This window comes from Canis lupus, chromosome 5, assembly GCF_011100685.1.
Source record: "Canis lupus familiaris isolate Mischka breed German Shepherd chromosome 5, alternate assembly UU_Cfam_GSD_1.0, whole genome shotgun sequence".
Classification (NCBI taxonomy): Eukaryota; Metazoa; Chordata; class Mammalia; order Carnivora; family Canidae; genus Canis; species Canis lupus.
The window spans coordinates 11,885,324-11,906,559 of record NC_049226.1 but is presented as its reverse complement, the minus strand read 5'-3'; the positions used below and the strand labels follow the sequence as shown (position 1 = coordinate 11,906,559).

The following is a 21,236-nucleotide window of genomic DNA, read 5'->3' as shown; positions in this document are numbered from 1 at the left end:
GTTTTTCACAAAAGACAATGATTAATAGCGTCACCCTACATGTGTAAAGTTTTTCAAGTATGTTAAATATTTCAAAATGTTTCCTTGGCTTTCTCGCTTGATCTTTCCCCTCGGCCCCCACGAAATAAGGCTGAGCAGTCATTTTGACAACTATTAAAAAGGAAACCCAAAGAGGTCATGCAATGAGTTTGGTAACAAAGCTAAGGAAAAGGATCCGTGGCATTGATTCACTGATTCATTCATTTATTCATGTATTCATATTGAGATATGCAATGGAAAATTCAGTATGGATTCTTATAGGAAGTCAAACTCTGTCCAGGTCAGATTTCTACACCAGCAGTGCTTACTAGCAGCAGGTGCTTCTATACCCCAGCACTGAGAAGTCAGCAAGGAGGGATGAAAGCTTTTCATAACAGTTTTTAAGAAACACTAAGAGAATACATGAAAAAGTACAAAGTGCTTCTGAGAGAACACCTGACTTTCCATTTCTATCTTAATTCCTTGGTGTGACCAGCCACAAGAAATGTTAAGTGCACCTCTCATCAATCCAGAGATCATTCATTTCTCTCCATCTTTCCTACATATACTTACAGTATGTACAACACTTCAGTCCATCTTCTTGTGTACATGTTTCTCCTAAACAGCTAAACTCTTAGCTCTTGAATATTAAGACTTAGCACCTCACATCCTCTGAGCACCTAGACAGTGTATTGAATGTGTAAGTGGATTAATTAATCAATTAATTAATGCACTACTGTACCATACCATACTTCCTCCAGGATAGAGCAGGAACCTGGAAGAAGAAATGTTAGTGTACTGTCTGCAGTATCCTCTTTCCTTCTGGCCCTGGAGTCTCGACTGCATGACAAATGGACAGATTTTCATCATCCCACTTAGTAAGGAACTCCATGGGGCAATACCAGAGGACAGTTTGATGTTTGGCTCCTTGCTGATGTGGAGACAAAGAGGCAAAGGTAAATAGTTCTTATCAGAGTATTTAAGTATCTAGACTTTCCCAGGACATACATTATTCTTCCATATATCTCTGAATGCTTCAAAAATGTTCAGTCACAGATTTCCACTTAGAAGTTAGGAAGTTTGATGGGGCCCCTGAGTAGCTCAGTTGGTTAAGTGTCTGACTCTTGATTTCAGCTCAGGTCATGATCTCAGAGTGGTGAGATGGATCTCTGCATTGGGCTCCACACTGGGCATCAAGGCTGCTTAATATTCTCTTTCTCCCTCTCTCTCTGCCCCTCCCCCACCCCATGCACACTCTCTCTCCTTAAAAAAAAATAGAAGAAGGAAGTTTTAGAATGTTCTAGTACATTATTTGGTCCAAAAGAATCAACACTGCTTCTAAAGGAAATTAACTTCCTCTAGAAGAACATCTTTTACACTGCAGGAATCTATCCCCACACTTAGGCCAATGTTTACAAAAAACCATCAAGCTAGAAATAACTTCTATAGTAGAGAGAAGAGAGGATGGTTCTCAGGACTTGGGACTAAGGTTCTTCCAATGAACACTTCAGCCTCCTTCCATTTCTTCTGGATCTCAATTCAGTAACTTGAAATGTGGGGAAGGAGGCTGGTGGATATACAGAAAGACACCTTACATGTCTGCCGGTGCAGTTCTCTTCCACTCTGAACGCAATCAAATATGTGACTTATAACAAACACAGGCTGCAGGGCTGTACAGGAAGGATGTTGTAACTCCCTAAGACAGTCCTGAGACGAACAGAAGCAGGGAGATAAATGCTAGAGAATGCATATAAGACTGCCTGTGTGTTGAATCCCCGGGAGAACAGGAAGGGATATGAATTATAATTTTTTTTGGCTTAATGCACAAATCTCTCCAGATGAGGCAGCCCTGAGACATTTCCACAAGCTAGTGAAGGGGAAAATAAAAAAAGCAACTTTTGTGGAAACCCACAAGTGAATACTTGATCTTGCTCAATTTCAATCTGTTTCTTTAGGAACTTTTTTCCATAAACCCAGGCCTGGGAGCTGAGCAGTACGTGCACAGGCCGCATCTTCCAAGGGCTCAGAGAAAGCCCTCCATGTTCTGAACCCAAGCCAAGGAAAACAGACTGAGAAAGTGATCACCTCCAAGGAGCTGCTTTCCATCATCCTGCACTTTATCTCAGGAGGAAACGTGCATTCACAGAACTGCAGGGACCCAGACTGTGTATTGCAATCTTCTCTAGCAGAGTCCAGGAAGAGTTAAATTAGGTTTTGTTGAGCCACAATTGGGCTTTGAACCCAGGTAGAGCTATACATGAAACTTTTAGGCACTCTCTATATTCAAAAAAATTGTCTTGTTGTATACTTTTGTTGGCGCAGAGTTCTCATTAGCCCCAGCCCCCAAGATGACATCCCTACAACAGATTGTTCAAAGTGCAAACAACTTTGTCAGCCAAAACGCTGGAATCCTTGAAACTGAGGAGTAATGGATCACAGGAACAATTCCAGAGTTGGAAAGGACTTTAGAAAATGATGATGACACCTAAAGCACAAGCAACAAAATAAAAAACAAACCAGTGAGAATACATCAAACTAAAAAGCTTCTGTACAGCAAAAGAAACAACCACAAAATGAAAAGATAACCTACAAAGTGGGAAAAATTATTTGCAAACCATATATCTGGTAAGGGGTTAATATTCAAAACATACAAAGAACTCATATACCTCAACAGCAGATTAAAAACTAACTAAAAAATGGGCAAAGGACCTGAACAAACATTTCTCCAAAGGAGATATACAAAAGGCCAACAATACATGAAAAAATATTCAAGATCGCTAGTCTTCAGGGAAATGCAAATTAAAACCATGAGATATCACCTCCCACAAGTTAGAATGGCCATGATCAAAAAGACAAGAGATAACTAATGCTGGTTTGAATCTGGAAAAAAGAAAACCCTTGTACGCTATTGGTGGGAATGTAACATGGTGCAGCCACTGTGGAAAACAATATGGAAGTCCCTCAAAAAATTAAAAATAGAACTACCACATAGTCTAGCTATTCCACTTTTGGGAATATAACCAAAGGAAACAAAACATTAACTCAAAAAGATATCTGCACCCCCATGTTCATAGCAGCATTACTTACCCACAACATGGAAACAACCTAAATGTCTATCAATGGATGAACAGATTAAGAAGTTGTGGTGTATACATACAATGGAATATAACTCAGCCATAAAAAAAACAAGGAAGTCCCACCACCTGCAACAACATGGGTGGACCTTGCTTTCAAGGTCCACAAACATAATGCTTAGTGAAATAAATCAGTCAAAGACAAATACTGTATGATCTCAGTTATATGTGAAACAAAAAAAAAAAAGAAAGAAAGAAAAAAAAAACAAACTCAAAAAAGCCAAATTCATACAAAAAAGAAATCAGACTTGTGTCTACCAGAGGTGGAAATGGGGCAGAATTGGAGGAAAGGTGGTCAAAAGTACAAATTTCCAGTTAAAAGATAAATACGTACTGGGGATGTCATGTACAACATGACAACTATAGGTAACACTGCTATATGATACAGAAGAAAGGTGATAGTAAATCTAGAGAGTTCTCATCATGAAGAGAAGTTTTTTCCTTGACTCTTTTTATCTTACTCTTGTTTCTATTTTGGGTAATCATTTCAAAACATATGTAAATCAAGTCATCATGCTGTACACCTTAAACTCATACAGTGATGTATGTCAATTATTTCTCAATAAAGCTGGAGAAAAACAAAAACAAAAGAAATGAAATGATATGACCCAGGTCAGAGAATTGCATTTTGTTAAGGTAGTATTTAAGCAATGCCCAAGAGCTGGGTGTTGGTCTAATTTTAATGGTCCTTTACAGAGTGATGGATGTTAAGAGTTAGAAAGTCACCTTCTTTGCTGTCATCTTGGGCTCAATGTACATCTTTCCTTAGATAAGCAAAGCTTTGAAAGGTTCACACAATTAAGATTGTTCAAGCCATCTGAATAGGACTTGATACCAAGTTACATTTATAGCTATTAATTCTTTTTTCTTGGTTTCATACAGAATAGATCAAACATAATAAGACCCAACAGAAAAGCTTTTAAAATAAATAAATAAAATGATGTTTGCTGTAAATTAATCCTCCATCCTGTAAAAAATATTAAGTGAAGTGTTCTTTAGAAGGTCATGCTATATACAAGTAATGAAAGAGAAGGGACAATTTTGTAAGAGACATGCAAAATTGATTGTCAAAGCATTATTTGAAACCTTCCTTGACTTTAGGGTAATATCAAACAGAACATCTCCTTCATGGTGATACTAATCTCTTTCAAAAAGAATCAAAGTAAAATCCCATTAATTTGGGTCACACTAATTCAAATTGAGGATAATTCAAACCAGACAGCTAAACTTACTTTCATATTGCCAATTCTCTTTAAAAGTCAATTAGAAGCTTCTGCACAGCAAAGGAAACCATCAACAAAAGAACAAATGCAACTGAAGGAATGGGAAAAAAATATTTGCAAACCACATACCCAAAAAGGGGTTAATACCCAAAATGTACAAGAAAATCATACAACTCAATAGTAAAAAAGCAAATATCCCAATTTTAAAAACAGGCAAAGGAGCCTGATTGTCTTACAAAGAAGACAAACAAATAGCCAACAAGTACATGAAAAGGTACTCAATGGGATTAGTCTGGAGGGAAATGCAAACCAAAAGCACAATGGAAATATCATTTTACACCTGTTGGAATGACTATCATCAAAAAGATAAGAGATAACAAATGCTATGAGCATGTGGAGAAAAAAGAATATTTGTGCACTGTTGGTAGAAATGTAAATTGGTACAGCCATATGGAAAAACAGTATTATTAAAAATAAAACTACCATATGATTCACCAGTCTCACTTCTGGATATATATCTGAAGGAAATGAAATCATTATCTTGAAGAGATATATGTACTCCAATGTTCATTGCAACATTATTCACAACAGCCAAGATATAGAAACAACCCAACTGTCCAACGATGGATGAATGGATAAAGAAAATGGGATGTATACACAAAATGGAATATTATTCAGCCTTTAAAAAGAAGGAAATCCTGACATTTGCAATAACAGTAATGGATCTGGAAGGCATTATGCATAGTGAAATAAATCAGACAGAGAAAGACAATTACTATGTGGTATCACTTATATGAGGTATCTACAAACAAACAAAAACAAGAACAAAACAAAAGATTCATAGAAAACAGAGGAGAATCGTGGTTGCCAAGGACGAGGAAGGGGAGGAAAATAGAGAAAGGTTGGTAAAAAGGTAAAAACCTCAGCTATCAGAGAAATAAGGTCTGAACATGATAACTATAGTTGACAATACTATATTATATAATTGGCATTTGCTAAGAGATTACAACTTAAGTGTTCTCAACACCACACAAATAAAGCAAATATGAGAGGTGATAGATATATTAATTAACTCAATGGTGAGAATCTTTTCACAAGGTATATGTTTATCAAATCATTAGGTTATGTACTTTAAATATATTATAATTTTTATTTGTCAATTACACTTCAATTTTTAAAAAGCCAATTAGTACCAACAAGAAAAAATAAAACTCTAATCGGCTTAAACCACTTTTGCAGCACCAATTACATACACATGAATGTCATGTCATACATTTTTTATCCATTCATGAAAAGTGACATGAAATTTCTAAATGGTGATACTTTGTTCATTCGAAATACAGTACGGAACAGAGCAGACAGCTTTGTTCTGGGAAGACCAGGTTCTGGCATTTCTTGGACCGTGTACCAGAATGGTTGTTGGAGAAAACCATTTGATGTCCCTGAGTCTCCTTTTCTCTGGAAAAAGATAAGTTAGTCTTATATCACTCAGGGACCAGAAGCCTTCTTGAGCCCTCCAGCTTTTAGATCTCTGGTACAAATTTCCTGTGAATGCCAAAAATGTATTTCTTTTAGATCCCTTCCTTGGTTCAAATTTCATAATACCTTAGATTGACCTTCCTACTGATTAATTTGAACTAACAAAATTTTATTGTAGTACACATCTCTCAGGCTGTAATGTGAGGCATAGATTGACCAAAAGGATAGATTTATCTTCAGTGCTGCTCTGAGCACAAACCGATGAACAAACCAAACACCGTCTGATGAGAATGACGTTCTTTCTTATCTTGTTCATTTCTGTGGCAATTTCCACCATTTGGAATCTTGCAGGTCCCAACAGTCACAGAATGATGTTCCTTGCTGGTGAGTATTTGTCTCTTTGCTATGTCATAATCAACTTATAGCTTACATTGGAGAAACTTCTTCATAACTCTGCCTATATGAATAATTCAAATGAAACTTTTATGCTCAAAATTCTCATATACTCTCATATACCAAAGTAAGATTTACTATAGGTTAAAGTAGGTCTCCTGTGTATATAATAGTATATGGTGATATTCTCACTTGAACCAGGAAAATTGATGCCAAAATATTACTCCTCACAGAGAAGAGCCTCTACATCCAGTGAATTACAGCATAAATAAGAAAAAAAAAAAGGGGGGGGGGACTTAAACTACAAAAATGTTTTTGAAATCTAGTTGCCAACTACTAACTGAATTTGTTAATTCTGTGGCATTGGGCTAATTACTTAAACATTCTGTGCTTCAGCTTCTTTACCTCTGAAGTGGGCATAATTATACCCAACATACAACAAAATTAAGGACTCAATGAGATCATAGATAAGACAGTGCCTAGCATACTATGTGTCCCAGGGGAAGTATCTATAAATAGTACTTCCCTTTCCTACAGAAACCCAGAACCCCAAAGAAGGTACAAATATTCATCTTTACCTGTGATGGACAGGAAATGACCCTAAGTATGCAGTTTTATGGAGAAAGACATTTTTGCCAAGTTTTTCTCCAATGTCATCAGAAGAATTACAAATGTCTACAAAGCATAAAGACTAGAAAACACATTTCCTGACTGTTTTTAGCCCTAGGTGTTGGTAGTTATTTCATTCCCTCTATTTGATTGTTGGCTTTTAAAAGGCAGTCACCGGGTGTTATCTTTGTCCCCCGCTGCGCTTTGCAGAATCCTTACATACAACATGTGCTATGTGAATATCTGTTGAGCTGAATTTATCTTAGAAATCTTCTGTCCATCAAGACTGTTTTTAACTAATTCGGTGTTTAGATACAAGATGGTCAACTTCCATGACCCCAGATGGGTCAATAGACCAGACACTGCACAAGGAAAATACTTGACATCTGTGAATTCCAACTAAAATATTCATATAACTTGGCCCTGTCAAAATACCTTTGTCAAAATAGAAAAAAGGCTAGTGTTCTGAAGGCATGTGGAGATTTTCTATTTGGTCTTTCCCCAGCTCACAGTGGGCACTCCATTTGCTGGTGACAAAAGACTGAAACTAATTTATTACAGAATTCTGACCTGCCAACCATTTTAAAGAATCATGAAACCCATATCTTCCCTTAGCCTTTCAAGCACCCACTTCCACAGGGAAGAGTTTCCACCCTTAGCCAACCAAGTACCCTTTCTTTTTCAAGTATCATCAAAACTCATATTAATGAAATTTTGATGATTGAAGATCATGCATTGATTCAATATAAATTTGAATGATGACTGCATGCCAGGCAATGTTCTAGATATTGGGGATTATTGTAGTATGAACAAACCACACACATGCACACACACACACACACACACACACACACACACCATGCCCTCTTGTAATGTACTTTCCAGCAGGGCAAGGACAAACAGTAAATAAATAAGTTAAATATATAATAAATCTAATGGTAAGAAGTACTTAGAAGAAAATAAAGAAGGGAAGAGGGACCAGAAAAGCAGATGGGAAGTGAACCCTTGTAAATGGCAAAATTACAGCAAGAAATAACAAAACATTGGACCTCTATAATAATATATGCATATGGTATATAGACATATACACATATATATGTACATATACATATATATACACACATGTGTGTATTATAAATGTATAGAGGTCCAGCCCATACATAATATATGTGTATATACATATGAAGATATATAGACTACTCTGTGTGTGCATGTATATAACTAAACTTAGATATAATGGTAACCAGAGGTCAGGCTAATGATAACACCTAATATTTGCTGAGCATCAGGCATTCTACTAAGCAATTACATGTTACCATGTTAATCTTCACAAGCTTAAAAAGAGCTCATGTTCTCTTTTAACCAATAAAGATAAGAAAATAGCACCCTTGAAGCCACTGGCCCGAAGACACAGAATTAGTGGCATGGTTGGATGTGACTCTAGGCCCCAGGCTCTTGATACCAAATTGTCCTTTGCTCCAAACCTGCTATTATTTGACAGATTTAGATAATCATCGCCAAGAAATAAGAGAAATTCCCTATTTTCCACAAGATAGAGTGTAGTTTTGACATTCCACTTATGGAGAGAATCCCATCACTTCACTCTAAATTACAGTAAATTATAAGTATATCTTTCTGGGGTGAAAGCACACAGCATGTCACAGCTTTGAATTCTTCCTTAAGCTTCTCTATTTAAAAAAAAAAAAAAATCTGTTGTAATTTGTGAAGACAAGACAAACCCAAAGAGTAGATGGGCAGTGAGCTCAAGATGAAAGAAACACAAGGCTGATTGGGTGAAGGCTACTGACAAAGATGTGGGGAAGACTGTAAGACAAGACACTATCCTCTGCTCCCTGTACATCCTGAATTCTGGACTGGCAACTCACAAATGAGAGCTGGGGTTCTAGGGAATCTGAGGGAAAGTATGTGGACCAGTTCAAATTCACTCCTCAGAAGTGGAGAACAGCAAAGCATAGTGCTTAAATTCCATACTATGCTCAGATAACTTAATTACATTTTAATTATTTAAATCCTGCTTTGGTCCAGAAATGATAAGACAAACTAGATGTGGGAGATAAAAAGGAAAAAAAAAAAAAAGGCAAATACCATAAAATGGAGACCGGAATGGGGCTAATACAAAAAGACATACCTTATAGACCTATAATTTCAGGGGACATGGGGTTCAAATTTATTTCTAAGCTGGGTGGCCATCAATCAAAGAAAAAACCTGATCAGTTATACAACTCACAGTATCCAGAAGATAGAATATCTCCATAGTCTCTGTATAAAAGGACTTATTATTAAAAATGCCTCTTCTCCCTACAGAGCAATCTTTTCCAACTGTGACAGAAGGCATAAGAGTGGTGAGCCCTGTTCTTCATGAAAAAGGAGGCAGGATAGAGTAAAAAAGAACATGGGTTCCTTCCCTTCCAGATAATTCAGATTGTTGCAAGGACTAAATGACACCATGTTTGTGGAGTGCCTGGTGGTGTCTGACCCATGGAAGAGGCTCAACAACATGGTGGCTGGGACCAGAAAGGTGAGGCTAGAGAAGATGAGAAGGGTCAGGGGGACTACTCTGAGACTCAGTTCTAGCTCACTTGTTATCAAGTGATCTTGGCACCATCACCATATCCCTGAGCCTCATCTATAAAATCAGGATAATGTGATCTACTTCATGGGTTTAACGTGAAAATTAAATGACATAACAAGTGTGTGAAATTTTTTAAAAGAAGATAACTTTTAACAAGTAGGAAACCATTGGTGGGCAATGACACTATGGCAGCTAGCACAGAGCCACACACAACTGGACCTGAGGGAATGCTTTCTTTCTATGGTAATGAAGAGCAGCTGAGGTAAGGCCTCTCCCCCTGCCCACTCTCTGCTCTAGTCACATTTGTTCTCTGTTCTGAAGACCTTCATCCATGCTGTTCCCTCTACCATGAATAATCTTTCACCGCCACCCTTCACCTGAAACCACCTACTCACCACTCAGGGCTCAGTCTACACTCTCTTTTCCCAGAAGTCTTCCCTGCCCTTCCCAATAGGGCTCCATGAATTCCAAAACTGCCCTACTTGTCTCTGGCAACAACACTGTCTTATAATACTGAGTTTTGTCTAGACCATTCCATGAGACTGTAAACTTCTTAAAAGTAGAGAATGCACTTTTTCTATTATTGTACCTGCAACATGGAGCCTTGTGTCAGCCCACAGAAGGTACTTGGAGAATACTGAGTTGTGAGATCATGAAAGTAGATTCAAAACCTAAAAGATTGGTCACGTGGTTCTCATTTTTCTTAGGGTGCTATGATGGTTAACTGATTGCCATTCTCTCTTGCACTAATGTTGTAGGATCCGTGGCCTCAACTGGAATTATCAAGTGCTACAAATTATAGTTAAACCTATGCTCATTCAAGATTCAAAGCTAAAACTTCTAAAATGCTTAGCAACATTAAAAAGAAAGTAGTTCAGATTTGAATGTTTTCATCCAAGAGCATTTAGAAGGGATCAATAAACCAGTTCAACAAATATTTACCTTGAATCAAGTCCTTATTCTTCAAGCTTTTTACACCTTTTTACAATTCAAAAGAAATGTAATCCCTGATAGTCTCCCTTCATTTGTTCATAAAGCATTAATATGCTGGTTTGAATGAGCTTTTTAAGATGAAAAAAAAAATGCCCTTTCATTGGAGTTGTTGAAAGCAGCTTTTCCTCTTAAATATGGAGGTCAGTTTTTTACTGAACAGAAACATCAATTCATCAAGATATTGTTGCCTCCTAATACCAATATTGTTGCCTATGAATTCAAAGTATAAGATTTGACTAAATTCATTTTCCTATTATTTATCTATATTTTTAAGATATATCTAGGATTGCAGTGGGCCATTGCAAACTACTCAGCAGGTCAGCTATCAGCTTTCAGACAATAGCAAAATTTTCAGCAAAGAGTGAAAAGGGAGTCAAGTTTTGGTCATCTACAGCAACAAAGAGCTGTTGAATGGAAAAATAAAATCTCTTGGGCTACTCAGTGCAGCTAACACCCAACATATGACCTTTCTTCACAGTCTTATAAATATCTTCTGCATCACATGGACTGCCAGAATTGATGAGAGACTTTAAAACAAGGCTCTTTATAGACAATGAGCTATTATCCTCTAGGACTTAGCAAACTGGCTGTCAGCCAACCTTATATTTGGATACTCCTGGAAGAATAAAATATGACAGTTAATTGGTTTATATGAGAAGAGTAAAATATCTTAAACATAAATATAGCCCATGCCAGTCAAATGTTATAGAAAGAGTATTTTCTCAGGAAGTCATGTCAACAGTATCAGACAGATGGAAACAGAATAGCTTAAATAATAGCTAATGGTGTATTTCCTTTGGGTATTCTGTTTTTCTCTCTCTCCCTTTACTTACTAGCTCTGAACATGTATAATTCCTTCAACTGAACCAATCTTTCAGGTATCCCCAAACCACTGCAGTTAATAGATAAGAAATCCAATCTAATATATTCCTACAATAAATTCCCACACATATGTTATCCCAAATCCATGCTAAGTTGTTCTATCTCATATAGACACAATCTATAGAAGACTCCAGCATCTAATGATTCAACTCAGCAGTTTGCAGCTAAGATTTCAGAGAGGCTGTGACTTGTCGTTCGTCACACAACAATGGCAAAGCTTGGTACAGAATTCAGATCTCCCGATCCTGGCTAGGGTCTTCACTACTGCACACTGAGTCTGCCAGTCTATTTCCTATGAATCTGGAGCTAAATCACTATGCCGCAGCTGTGTTTAAGCACACACACACACACACACACACACACACACACACACCATCTCTCAAGAGTATCTACAGTTTACTTGATTAAGAAATAACTTATACACTTTCCTGACTCTACCCAAAAGGAGTAGAATAAAATATCACTTGAATGGGAAGTGTCATGGAAAAGGTTCTAGAAGCAAAGAGAGAGGTTATTAACCTGAAAGCTTGGTGATCAAACTGAACAGGAGAAACAAATGTAAGGTCAGAAGGGAAACTCAGTCATAAAAGGTGAAAAGCAATAGCACAGATATGGGCAGTAAGGTCAATGGAGAAGATTAGGCAAGAGTTAGGAGATGATAAATTGTTGATCCTAAAATGGCAAGTTGTGGTCATGTGGTGAGGTGTTCCCTGGAGGAAAGTTCCATGCATCTCACTGGTATTGGTGGAGGACAGTACTCCTAATGCAAGCAATCTGATCAGAATGTACTCCTTGGTCCAGACACAGGGAAGTCTCCCTGTGTGGTCACATGTCATTGTGATTCTGTGATGGATGGCATTGTCCCTGCTTCAAGTCCCGAATGGAGGAGCCCCTCCACTTGCAAGTTCAGACTTGCTGTTCATCTGTTGAACAGATCAATATTCAAACTCCATAGAGACCAAGGCCAAACATTAGGTTTGGAACCACAGGAAGAATGGAGTTTAAGTCTGCCAAGCCAAGCATTTAGAGATGGGCGGAGATCAGACCAGAACGAAAGCCAGCTGAAAACAGCTAATAATATGCTTGCAATGAGTGTTGAGGCTGGATTAAGAGGCAGAGGCAGGGGAAGTATCCAACGGGGGAGTGTTTAGCATGGTAGGTATGTCAAGGATGCCAAAAGGGAAATTTTTTTACTTATAATCATTCTACTGTACACTTTCAGACAAAGATTGAACATCCTGTAGAGCGACCTGTTGTGGAGAGATATCTTCTGATTTGAAATCTGCTATAGGATAATGTTCTCCCAATTTAAAGTATGTTCTTAATGGCTCAGAGAAACAAGATAAGAGGTTTAATTTTCTGTACTTCCAGTGGCCCCAGTTATTTCCAATAAGGAATGCTAAATTAACTCAGGCGCATCCCGAACATCCAGGCACTTTACTTCTCTGGTCTCTCCTGCAAAGCTAAGGGGCTGGCTACAAAGACCTCTCAGATCCCTCCCCTCTAGCCAGCCATACATCTGGGAATATACTCTATGTTTGGCCCGAGTATGTCTTTACGTAGGTATTTTATCTATCTTATTACAACAATAAGCACACGCCCCAGATGGGAAAACTATGCTGGAAAAAAAAAAAAAAAAAACAAGGCTCTGTCAGCACAATATATGGGTGTGGTGAAAACAGGCAACCAGTTGTGTGCAAGTAAAAAGAAATGATTATTTTAAAAAAGCATATTCTGATAAATAGCTTAAGCTAATGGAACATGGTTAAGAAAGAGAGCATATAAAATATTCCATAGATTCAGATCTGTTATCACATGAATCACACAGGGTAGAAAAAAAAATAAAATAAGAGAAAGGAAAAGATGCTCTGAGAGTGACAACACAGTGAAGCACTGCTAATGTTACGGAGTCTATATTCTCATGCAGGTGGTTTTTCCATTTTCTCAACCCCATGATATGTGGTCAAAACACATCACTGCTTATTCCTCTCACTCAGATAAAATTCTGCATTATTTTAGAGTGTGTAGATTGCATTTGAGGAAATTCTGAGCCATCAACTGATTAGATTAGATTTGGGTAAAATAAGAAGGAAAAAGAAAAATCCCTCCTAATTATTTCCACTCTCGATTTGTTTGTTTAAAAAAAAAAAAAAAAAAAAAGATAGTCGCAAAGAACAGGAAAATCCTCATAATCCCCACTGTTCTCTAAATATTTTTTCATAGCTTTGTTTCAGAGTTTGGAAGTGAGCAGAAACTATTTGTCAGCCCAAGTGCATGACGGAAGAATCGCAGGTTCAAAGAAGTCAAGTAACTTGACCATCGTTGCATCGTTTCAGTTGCAGCTGAAAACAGGGGCTCAATCCTCTGGCTCTAGGTTTCTCCTAAGACTCAACTGCCTGGCTTGACTCTTGTTTGGAGCAAAATGCTAGGCAACAGAGCTCCCACGGGCAGCCTGTTGGCAGAAACCTGCTTCTGTTGGGGGTGAAAGTGTTGAACCCCATTTGCTAAGAATAGCTCAAAGCACCTTGGAAGGAGTGCTGGTTTCTAAAGAAATCCCCACTTGGAGAGTGTTCCTTCTTCTCCTCAGCCCATCTGTCGTTATGTATCTCGGGTAATGCATCAGAGATCGTGCAATATATGGAAACATATTGAAGGTATTATATGTGTCACAGTCATCTTCTCTCCTATTTCCATTAAAAGCTCTCAGCTATGCCAAAACTATCTCATTCCCAAATGAGGTACATTTCAGTAAATGAGATGATGGATAGAACTTAAAGAATCCTCTAAGGAAGAGACAGAGCTGCAAAAAGACAGGGAGAACTTGCCGAAACAAAATCACAGGCAATCTCAGAAAAACTGATTTATTTCTCTAATGATATACGGTCTTTTAAGGCCTAAAACCTGCAATGAACAACTTCCAATTCATGTCACTTTCCTAACTTCTTTCTCTACGCTAGATCACAAGGATCAGAGGACCGAAAAAGTAGACAGAGTGAGTCTACGTGGGCACACGTGTGTAGACATAACGGGCGTGGATGCTCTCGTGATGGTGGGATCCCGTCTGTTGGAAAGAATGTAATGATTCAAAAAGTGTTCATTTCCAAATCTGTTTCAGACCTAACTAAAGGCCTCGAGTTTTACGATACACATTTAAGCCTCAAAGAAATTTTTTGCTTCAGGGGAGACCATTCTCCAACAAATACAAAGGTTTTTATTTACAGAATTCCCATTCTGTTTTGGACACAGTGCGAGGGACTGGAAATGAAGATAGACCTAGTCCTGCCCTCATGGGGATTCTATTCTATTGAGAAAGTCTCAAGGTCGTGTCTTCAGGGCAGTGCATTACGTATCTGTCAATGAAACCTAAAGAAAATGTGTAAGTCCTAAAGACAGGATGGAGTAGCTGGCCCACTCAATCTCTCAGTTTCTAGCTAACCACAATGCTCACAATGTGGAACTATCGAGAGGTCTTCTATCTGTGATGATGCAACTGCCAGAAAAAAGCAACAAAAACTATTTGGGTCAGTCCTCTTCCTTTTCATCTGAAATGGCTCTTGCCACAATGCCTTAGTCATTACCAATCTCCAGTTACTATTCAGTTTTTATCTTGCTTGATCTTACTCTGTCATCGCCTCATGACATCTTCCTTCAAATACACCAGCACTGCGGTGTGCTTCCACATAATAGATGCTCATTAAACACAATATATGCCACAAAAATAGATGACATTAAGAAATAGCAATGGCAATTTTTACAACAGAGTGTGATGTAGTCATGATGCACTCAATTTTTAAAATTGTCCCCTCTTTTGGATGGTACAATTAACACTAAAACAAATGCGTGTGACACGCTGTTAGATAAGCAATCCTCTGTTACTCTGAATTTCACTACTCCATTTACTTGATGCTTCTTTACCCTCTACCTTCATCCTCCAACTCAATAGCTTTTTGTTGGAGATTCCACAAGTGCTCTTTGGAGCATATCAGCAAATGTTTGCTTTGTTTACTGGCCACCCAAGGATGCCTAGAACACAGAAGGGGGATGGCATCGGTATAAGCTTACATTGCCATTTAATGTGTCATGGGTGGAGCACCTCAAAATGCTAACAAAAACCAAAGAGGTTCCGCAGCTTAGTTTTAAGGCACTGCAGGAAATTTGCTTGTTGTATTTATCTTTTTCAAATTTTCCTCTGGTTCTAGGATCTGTCTTCCTCCAACACCCTCCTGAAGTTTTCTGACCACTCCCCTGTCCACCAGTGGTGTGAGGATCAAATAGTCCAATCTCCCCTTATCTCTCACTAGTATTTAAGTCATGACTTTTGTGCAAATAATCAATTGACTATGTAACCAGAAGTTCATTGCCCTCTGTACTTTATAGAAGAGCCAGTAGGCTATTCAATTCATAGCGCACATTCAATAAACCAACTTCTCACTATTATAAACCCGATTTTTAAACTGAAGCAGAAGTTCTAATTAACACAGCCACTGGATGAATGTAGCCTAACTCTATAAGGTTAATTTCATTTTATCCTTGCTACTATACTAACAGAGACTGAGATAAAGTTACATCATTTTTAAAATGACCCCAGTATTCCCTTCATTCTTTATTCTGGAATTAAATAAATGGTTTTAAACCATTCTTCATTCTGAATTCCAAAGACCTTGGGTGACTGTCATCTGATCCACACGGCACTTTTATAACTATTCTTCTAAAGATTTCACACAGGTGCCTTCCTCCAAAGGCAGCAATAATGATATTCCTTTCCTATCTGTAAGGGGGGCTGCAACATCTAGAAAGTCTCAAAGCCATCATATTTCATAAGGAGAAGTCATTATTACATTCATTTTATAGATTAAAAAAAATGATTTCAAGCAAGTTCAAAAAGACCTGCTCACATTAAAGCAGCTGGTAAGTGACGAGCTATTAAAGCAACCCCAGATCCTTCCATGTGTCAGTCCAGAGACCTTCCCACCCCACAGTCATCTCTCCACATCCACATTCCCTTGGTCCTCCTCTGGTTTTTAGTACATGCTTTCTCCCTAATGCACACATTCCTGGGGCGGGGGGTGGGGGATGTTTTTTCCTTTCTTCCCTCTAAACTGACCACCTTCAGGAATTCCTTTCAAATTCAGATAATTCATATCTAAAGCAAAGACCTAAGGGGGAATTTTTTTTTTCTATATGTGCTATCTTAAGAATTCTACTTCTTGGGAGATATTAACCATTTATCAAATGCTATCCAGTACTTGGCATGTCTGTGGAGGTTCAACTCAATTTATATTCACTGAGGAATGAAACATCAGATAGTATGTCCCTAGAGAATAAGGTGTTAGGATGGAAGGCAGATCCCCTTCTAGGATCTCCTGTCTCTGATCACCAGGCACCTTTCCAACTGGGCAATAAATTCTCCAACATTCTCAGTAGTCCAATGTGTTCCAACACTGTAAAGAAAAGCCCTGAGCAAGAATTTGCAGCACTGCACACTGACTACTTCCGTGGAGGCAGCCACACTCCCCCTTTGACCTCAAGACCTCGCCCTCTGACAGGTCATTCAGCGGAAATGCTCATGGTCAAAGAGCAGAAACTCTGCCTGATTTCTGAGCCCAAGGATTGCATCTCATTCATTTCTGAGCCTTCAGTGCCTTGTTCAGTGCCTAGAACACATATAATTGAAATTAAAACTTGTGGGAAGAAAGTTACAATTCAACTCTTTTGGCAAAAGTTTTCCTACCTAAGGTGAATTGGCAACCACCTAACACTTGGCCCACACAGGCCTTCCCTAGGTCTCATACCTTGAGTCCATCACATAATAAAACTCTTTCCAACACAGACAATCCTAGATTAAAAAAACAAAAACAAAACAAAACAAAAAAAAACAAAAACAAACAAAAAAACATAACAGTCTTGACCAGATGCACTGTGTAGACCTTGTTTGTATCTTGATTCAAACAAATTAACTGGAAAAAGAAAAAAAAAAAAAAACACTCGGAGACAAATGGGAAAATGTGAATATGGATGGCATATATCAAAGAAAGATTATTGTGGGTGGGATGGCATTGTGATTTTATATGCTTTCTAAATTTTCAATCAGATATTTAGGGGTTGAAATGCTATGACTTCTGGGATTTCCTTTAAGAAACTTTAACCCAATAAAATTGTTAAAATCTAAATGATGGATAAGTGCTAGACTACTCTTCATGCCCGTTTGGAATTTTTCTTGATATGCAATTTTTACATGAACACAAAGCAATCACTCATTGCAATATGACAATGTTCTGCTTTTACTGATAAGAGTGGTATTTTCATGTATGATCCAATATTAATGTACACATATTCTCCTAGAAGCAACTTGTGTTTCTAGATATTTCCTATGCAAGTTCTTTGAAGTGGAGAATTTAGATATTTAGAGCAATTAAATATGTTTTTAGTGTGTACTAAAATAAAATCTAAAGCTTATACAATTCTACTGCAAGTCTGTCTACTACAATCTGCTTTCAGCAGGGCGTACCACTGACCAATTTCAGACCAGCTAGACTACAAGCTAATTAACCCCTTCAAAAGAAGGTTTACAAAAAAAATCAACCATTCTCTGATCACATGCCAGTCGCACAAGCTAGCTGTTCGCCTTTGCTAGCCACCAGCACTTTATATACTGCATTCATTAGATGTAACAAACATTTAGGATACTTACCATGAACAAGACACTATTCTATGCCCTTTCCAAATCTTAACTTGTTGTACTACTAATAATAACTCTTGAAGTTAGAATATTATTATTATTTTCTACCTTACGGATGAGGAAGCTGAAGTACTGAGAGGCTTAATATCAGAGCTTTCGGTGGAAGAGTTAGGATTAGAATCTGGGGAGCCTGGCTTCCGGAGTCAGCTCTTAAGAGCCATGACATGGCACCTCTCTATTACAGTGATGACATTAATAGTCCTCGATGTGCTACTTTTTAAATAAAAGTGAAAAATTAAATTATCCATCCTTAACTTATAATTTTGTAAACATCCATGAACTGTAGAGAACATAACACAGGCAGAATTTGAATCAAGTATCCTGAGAGAGAGTCCAATGGCTTTAAGAGAACACAGCTTGCTTAAATATGATTTTCTCCAGGGCTCACCAGCCCTAGAACCATCTTTACCTTCACTCTTATCCCTGTCTCTCAGTGCTCCTTTCTTCTCCCTTTCCTGCCAGTGAACTATTTTGAAAACCAGCCTGTCATCATTGCCAGTGAAGATGTGACCCCAACTTGGACCGGATGTCTTACTTAGTCTCACCTTCCTCTGTGTTTCTGTAGTTCTAGCTCTCCATTATATCTCACACGACATTGCAGGCGGCTGTTGCTTACCCCCATCTCACAGTAGTTTAGGTGCACCTGGGTTGGTTAAGCATGCCTTCAGCTGGGGTCATGATCTGAATGAAGGTCCTGGGATCGAGCCCTGTATTGGGTTCCCTGCTCAGCGGGGAGCCTGCTTCTCCCTTTCCATTTGCCTCTACTCCCTCTGCTCGTTTTCTCTCTCTCTCTCTCTGTCAAATAAATAAATAAAGTTTAAAAAAAAAAGAAAAAGAAACTATGGCTTCATCTTCATTGCTATTGGCACTACTTTCTTGCATCCCTCACAACACCTACCAAATGCTTTGCTCATGGTCCATGTTCAAAGATAAATAATTGCCAACATTATCATTCCCCTGCAGATATGCAGAAGTGCCAATGACAAAAGTTCCAGTTGATAAACCAAATATTTGTGACATTGTTCTCAAAAAAAAAAAAAAAAGAGAGAGAGAGAGAGAGACATCTTTAGCCCAGGAATGAGGTGCTAAGCCTCCGGGAGGTGATTTGCAGCCACGTTGATGTCTCTGCCTCCTTCACTCATGGCTGCTGCCCTTTAGAATTCCTTCAGTTGAACCAAGATAAAAGGCTACAAGTATAAGCAGAAACCTTTTTCTTCATGAGAACACAACCACATAAAAACAAGCACGAAAGATGATCTTGGGGGATAATGACTCCAAAAACTAAGAGTATGTCAGAACCACTTACTGTGCAGCTACTATGATTGGGCTCAAATCAGACATGATCAAATCCTAACTACTGTCTGAAATCAACAGTCTTGTCATTTTTTGGTTTAGATATATTGGAGCTCAAGGTACAGCAAAACATAAGGCAAAGTGGGGAGGACAAGATCATCATTCATTCATGCTATGGTTAATTTCAGTACTGAGCATAACCACCAGAGTGAACTATAGTTTTGAGAAAATATATATTAACCCTTCCCCCGTTAGAACCCTTTCACTTTCTCCCATCCCTGAAAACAAAAAACACAAGAGATAACAAGAGATACTTTACTTGACAAGGAGAAAGCCTTAAAATTTTAAAGAAATTTACATTAGAATTTGACTCTGATAAATAATTCAGAATGTTTTTTCATTTAAAAATATGTGCTAAAATATTGTCTATCCGTAACTATAGACACTATAGGTGTCCAACACAGTGGCCACCAGCCTTATGAAATGTAGCTGTTGATACTTGAAAAGTGGCTAGTTCAAACAGGTATAAGTGTAATATTTGATACACATCAAATTCATTGATTTGGTTTAAAAAATGTAAAATGTCTCAGTCACTTTTTTATTGATTATATATTGAAGTGATAATATTTATATATTGGGTTAAACAAAATGTATTATTAAAATTAATTTCACCTGTGTATTTTTCCTTTTTTAATGTGGTTACTATAAAATTTAAAGTCACATACGTGGCTCACATCTGTGTTATGGGCCTATTGGTTAACACTTTATAAACTACAAGACAGCAGAAACCCAGTAAGACATAGCTTATGCTATAAATCATCTTCCCTTAGGCCCCTCCCATACCCACATGCAGCTAGAACAGTCTAGGAGCAGTTTAAGTATGTGTAGTGCACTCACCATAGCAGAAACTGGGAAAATCATAGCAAAGGCTAAATGGAACTAAGATGATATAGGGAAGAAGAAATGTGGATAACACAAAATATTAGAAAATTCTAGAACCATACTCTTTGATCCTGGCAATCAGAGATATGAAAAACCACTGGAAACCCCTGGTCAGAGACCACCTCATCCCACTCAACCCTACTATAGTCAGCTCCCTGATGAAGATCCCCTCCCCCCTCAACAAGGCATCTTTCCAGTTACTTGCCCTCAAGAGACACTAAGCAGTACAGAGCTTGGTAATGGGAGACAAATATTCCTTCTGTTACAGTAGTTGGGTAGTTGCTGAAGGTCATTAATATCTGCAGTAAATTTGCAGGTACTCTACATGGAAGGAATGGTAGCCTTTGGTCCTTTCAAACGAGTGGGTATCATTTATTTCTTACACTTCCATTAAAAGCACAAGAGGGGAAGCCCCAAAGGGAGTGATACTTACAAAATAAAAAGCGATTATCTTTCTTTTTACTCCAACTTCCAAGACGAGGAGGAAAATTCATTGATGAGTATTTATTAACTAATGATGAAAGAGCACTTCAAAAATGAAAATGGCCCTGAAACGCACTACATTATTCTGATTGCAGAAAATGGGAGACTAAAGAGAAAGAGCGCTCTATAAAATGTCCTCTGCAATTGGCTCCGTCTCTCGTGGGCCTCTCAGATTCCTTTGTCCCTCCCACGATAATAACTTGTCTTCATGGCCATAGCCAAGAACACATTCTTTGTTTGGTTACATAAGCTCCTAAAAATAGCAATTTATCATGGAAATGTTAAATGACCCTTGAAGATGGTGTTCTGATGGGCTATTAAGTTATTGCTGTGTCTATCTACTGATATGTATTATAATTAAAGATAAAAAACCCTTTCTGATGCTTTTCAAACCTTAAAAGTATATCAATTTCATGCTCTGGGCATTTTTATCTTAAAAAAACATGAAGAAAAGT

The 21,236-nt window shown here is 37.9% G+C and overlaps 1 long non-coding RNA gene across 1 annotated transcript; it reads right to left on the bottom strand.

Annotated features, from left to right (window-relative positions):
• Positions 1 to 222: 222 nt before the first annotated feature.
• Positions 223 to 20,958, bottom strand: LOC119871794. The gene is made up of 2 exons (XR_005359132.1): positions 20,732 to 20,958; positions 223 to 2,503 (listed from the first exon to the last, which is right to left on the bottom strand). It is a non-coding gene; the product is annotated as an uncharacterized LOC119871794 (long non-coding RNA).
• Positions 20,959 to 21,236: the final 278 nt, after the last annotated feature.